This window comes from Jaculus jaculus, chromosome 3 (genome assembly GCF_020740685.1).
Source record: "Jaculus jaculus isolate mJacJac1 chromosome 3, mJacJac1.mat.Y.cur, whole genome shotgun sequence".
In the NCBI taxonomy this organism is placed as follows: domain Eukaryota; kingdom Metazoa; phylum Chordata; class Mammalia; order Rodentia; family Dipodidae; genus Jaculus; species Jaculus jaculus.
Window position 1 is genome coordinate 109553779 of NC_059104.1, and position 5412 is coordinate 109559190.

The window sequence follows — 5412 nt, forward strand, 5'->3', positions numbered from 1 at the left end:
ACTACATGCTGGAGTACTGACATGCATCAAAATGTAGGAGGAGATATGAATTATTTTATTTAGAATTTTGTAAAGTCTGTTATTTATATTTTACCATTATTTGGAAATTACAATTGTATTTACATTCCTAGAGATAGTTCCTACTATTTCATTAATCTGATGTTTTTATAGGAAATACTGCTCTATGATAACCTTTAGTTGAAGTTATGAGTTGCTTTTATTTTTATTGCAGAATGTTGAAATAGGTTGAGGGTGATTGACAAAGAATTTCTATTTCTGTAATGTCATTAGTATAGACCTAGAATTTCCCTATGAAAATGATATAAGGAAATTAAACATTGGAGATTTTTTATTAATATTATTTTAATTGCTTGATTTGTTATTCTAAATGGGAAAAAGGGAAGCTTTCTCATTAGGAGGTTTAAGGATTATCTGAGGACTAAAATCCAACTAGCTTTTATTTCTCAGATACTTTTTTTGTTGTTGTTGTTTTGTTTTTTCGAGGTAGGGTCTCACTCTGGTCCAGGCTAACCTGGAATTAACTATGTAGCCTCAGGGTGACCTCGAACTCATGGTGATCCTTCTACCTCTGCCTCCCAAGTGCTGGGATTAAAGGCGTGCGCCACCACACCCGGTTCTCAGATATTTTTTACAATAATGATATAAGTTCTAGGGATTTTTGTAATAGTTTACATGCTTTTATAGCCTAATATTCGAGTCCCAATGAAAACCTTTGGGAAACTAGGATCCATTTAATATCCTACCTTAGGTTACTTTGTTATTAAGAGAAACATCTAATTAGATATATTTGTATGCATAGACATTTAAAAATTTAGAGAATTCTTCAGGATCTATTTTGAGGATTTTATTAAAAAAATTAAAATCCTTAGTTTCAAAGTCATATTTTTGTAGTTAAATAAACGTTTAAAAACTTTTTTGCTACTTAAAAATATCACACTGATTGTCCACCATAAATATGTACAAGTATTATGTGTTAAATAAAAATAAAAACTATAAACTGATTAGACAGAATTTGGACTGTGACTGGATGTAGGGGGTGTAAGGGAGAGGAAAAGATGAAAGTAAGTTTATTCATTAATCTTTAACCTGATTGTGTCTGTAAGATCATATTTTTATAAAATTTATAAAAATTGAATTTTGTTAAAATATTAACTAGTCACCATAGAAAATACATGTGTCGCGCCAGGCGTGGTGGCGCACGCCTTTAATCCCAGCACTCGGGAGGCAGAGGTAGGAGGATCGCAGTGAGTTCAAGGCCACCCTGAGATGACAGAGTTAATTCCAGGTCAGCCTGGACCAGAGTGAGACCCTACCTCAAAAAAAAAAAAAAAAAAAAAGAAAATACATGTGTCTATTTCTTTATTGAAGAAATATCTAAGGAGTGTCTCTCCTGTGCCAGCCACTGTTCTAAGCACTGGAGAGTCCAAAGAAAACAAAGTGAAATAAAAATTTCAGCCTTCTTAGAAAAGAAAAAGAAAAAAAGTGAAGAAAATTGCTCCTTACCTCCTTCTTGCCCCAACTTAATGTTTTGGAGTATTTCCTTCTGTCCCTTTCCACTTTCTTTCTCTACCTCTGGGCACATGCCTGGCACTTAGCACACTGTGGAGACTGCAGACCCATGGCTGCTTTTTTCACAGAGACTGTAGCATAAGCCCCCTCCTGTCAGACCTCTGTTTTTCAACTGGTAGTGTGAACAACAACAACAAAAGACAAAATGTATTCTTTTGCACCATGCATTTGAAGCCCAGTGCATTCAGTATCTTCATCTTTGGCTTTGAGATGACAGTTTGCTGACTTCTCTCTTCCGGTAGTGCCCTGGTTAAGAGTTGTTTCTTGAACCAAAGTTCAGGTAGATGAAATTTCCCACAAATTACATTTTCTGTCTTGTTGTTGGATTCTTCTTTTATATCAAGGGCTGGAGAACTTTTAGAAGTAGAGGAAATATTTGAGGTTAACTGATGCATTCATTTTCTAGATGAAGGATGTCAGACACAAAGCTCATGTTTAGCAAAAATAAAACTTAGGTAACTGATTTTAACTCTCTGCTTTTTTATTAGATACATGGTCAGTAAAATATTTTCCTATATTTTAAAAAATAGTTCATTATATGATTCAGCTCCTTTAACAAACATCAGGCTTCCAAATGCCTTGGGATTATATTCTTTCCCCAGTATAAACTGGCTCAGTATATCTCCCTCATTTGTCCTAATCTCAACATTGCCTATTTAGTTTCTACCTCATTCAGCTCTTGCATCCTGCCAATACATACTTGATCATATGAAAAGGATGGTATGCAGTGTAGATGTGTATGTGTGCATGTGCACACACGCGTGCATGCATGCGCACACACACAAAATCCCATGCTGGAAATCAAACCCAAAGTTTTGTACATGCTAGTCAAAGGCTCTACCACTTAGCTGTACCCTCAGCCCTCTATTTTAAGTATTATTGTCTTTGCCCAGATTCATAGCTTTCCTACTCTATTCTCAACCAACAAAATCAATCAAGTAGTAGTAATTTAGGTATAGTTACTTAAAATATTTTTATTTATTTGCAAGGAGAGAGTGATAGAGGAGAGAGAGAGAGAGAGAGAGAGAGAGAGAGAGAGAGAGAGAGAGAGAATGAGTGCCCCAAGGCCTCCAGATCCAGATGCTGTAAATGAATTCCAGATGCATTGACCACTTTGTGCATCTGGCTTTGTGTGAGTACTGGGGAATTGAACTCAGGTTGTTAGACTTTGCAGGCAAGGACCTTAACTGCTGAGCCATGTCTCCATCCTAGGCTTAGTTAATTTGTTTTCATTTTTTATTATTAGATATGGACATATTTTGTATGTAAACATCACATGGTGGTACCATCCTTTCCCTCCTCCCTGCCCTTTTTCCTGAACTTTTGATACCCATATTTTACTAGGTATGCAAGGAGATGGTCTCTTTCAGACACCTATGGATGTATTATAAGCCACACCAAAATGTAGTAGCTGATAACCCCAACTGTTTATTATTTCTCATGAGTCTGGGGCTCGGTGCTCTGCTCTGAGCTAGGCTTGACTCATCTTGGCTAGCATCTGCTTTTAGATGACAGACTGCTGAGGACTGTTTGATCTAGGATAGCTTTGGCATAGATGATTTGGCTTTCACCATGTAGTCTTTAATCTTCCCGCAGGCCAATCTAAGCTTAGGAGTTATGGTGGTGGCCAAGTTCAAGCAGTGGAACAGCACAATACTCAAAGGTTCTTTATTTAAGCCCCTGCCTACTTCAAATTGATACTGTCTATTGGCAAAAAGCAAAGCATGAAACAGGCCCAAACTCAGTGACAAAAGGAGAGAGATTATATTTGAGGAAGGTGTGAAAACTGAGAAAACTATCCCAACCAATACAATGAAATTAGTTGAAAAACTAAGCTGATTGATTGTTAGCAATGATAGTGTGTGTGTGTGTATATGTGTGTGCACACACGCGCGTGTGCATGTGTGTGTGTGTCCACTACTTCTTGCAAAGGTGTCTGAGTTATTCTTTCTTTCTTTTTTTTTTTTTGTTTTTTGAGGTAGGGTCTCACTCTAGCCCAGGCTGACCTGGAATTCACTATGTAGTCTCAGGGTGGCCTTGAATGCCTGGCAATCCTCCTACCTCTGCCTCCTTGCCTCCTGAGTACTGGGATTAAAGGCATGTGCCTCTGTGCATGACCTGGGTTATTTCTTCTAAAATATTTTTTAAAATTTATTTATTTGTTTGCAAGGGAGAGAGAGAGAGGGAGAGAGAGGATGAGAATGAGAATGAATGGGCATGCCAAGGTGCCAGGCATTCTAGCCATTGCAAATGAACTCAAGATGCATGGGCCACTTTGTGCATCTGGTTTTGCATGGGTACTGGGGAATTGAATTTGGTTCATTAGGCTTTGCAGGCCCAATTCCTAAGTGCCTTTACTACTTGAGCCATCTCTCTACCTGAGTTCTTTAGTGGTGCATGAGACTTATTTGGGTAGTTGGGAGTTTCTCATGACCATGTTTGGCCAATCAAAGCACCATGTTACCCTAGCAACCATGATTGTTCATGGAAGGGTAGGCCTCAAATTTGTGTAGTAAGTCTTTCTCCTAGGTCTTTGAAACAGGCTCGGCCAACAAATGTCTTGCCAGGATATGAATCTTTAAGCATATAGTGTGGGAACTGCTTTAGTCACTTAGTCACTGTGGAGCCAAGAGACAGGGACAAACTCAATCTAATTGATGTTTCTTTGAGCTGTTGGATCTATCTATATCCAGACCTGTTGTATGACTCATTTTTTTCCTATCATATGAAATATTAAATATTTGATATTTATTTAAATATATCTAAAGTTCATGTGCTATTTTTTGTACCCATTTCAGTTGGAATTTCTATTTGTAATCAAAAGAATCCTTAATGATGCAGCAACTGAGTAAATAAGACCATTTGTAATAGCACTAGGAAAAAAATTTAAAAACCCAGAGATACAAAGCTACTAACTAGCTAAGAAGTAAAAGAAGCCGATATGAAGAAAATGATAACTTTATTGAGGAATCTAAAGAAGATCTGAGTAGTTGTGAAGAAACCACCAAAAACTGGATGGGAATATTTCATATTTTAAATTGATTATATTTATACAAAATAATATATAAAATATTCTTTTAATTTGTTCTTCCTCTACCTCCCACACCTCAATATGCCTGTCCCAGTCCTTCCAAATGGACACTCTGCTCCTCTTGAAATTATATACTAATTCACTCTGATTTAATTTTATAAATATTTTCTGAACCTATTTTTCTTCTATATACGCCTCACTAATTCAAGTTTGGTCCTCTATAAATTGTCATCAATCTCACAACAGTCTTGCTGACTTACTTTGTGTTTCCAACTCACCAGTGTTTTATAGAACATTGACGATCACCACATTTTGTCACCCTTTGTACCCCACCTTCCTTGCTCTCTAGAAATGCTGACTGGCTTGTACAAAATGCTCCACACAGATTGCATTTTCTCACATTAGTGCCTTTGTTCATGTTGTCTCCAAGACTGGAATCCCCTCTTGCACCCAAGGTTCAGCAACAACTGTTCCATTTATATGCCCACCTCTCAACTCAACTTGCAGGCAAGTACTATACATTATTCACCTTCACATCCTGGTACCAAGCACATGCCTGATGTGTGGCTTGCTTACTGTGAAGATTTGGTAATCAGTTGATGAAAGGATACATGGTTTCTCTATTGCCCAGGAATAGGGAAAGGGAACATCTTTTTTTTTTTTAAATTGATATTTATTCATTTAAGAGAGAAGGAGAGAGAAAGAGGTGGATAGGTAGAGAGAGAATGGGCAAGCCAGGGCCTCTAGCCCTTATGAACAAACTCCAGATGCATGCACCACCTTGTGCAATG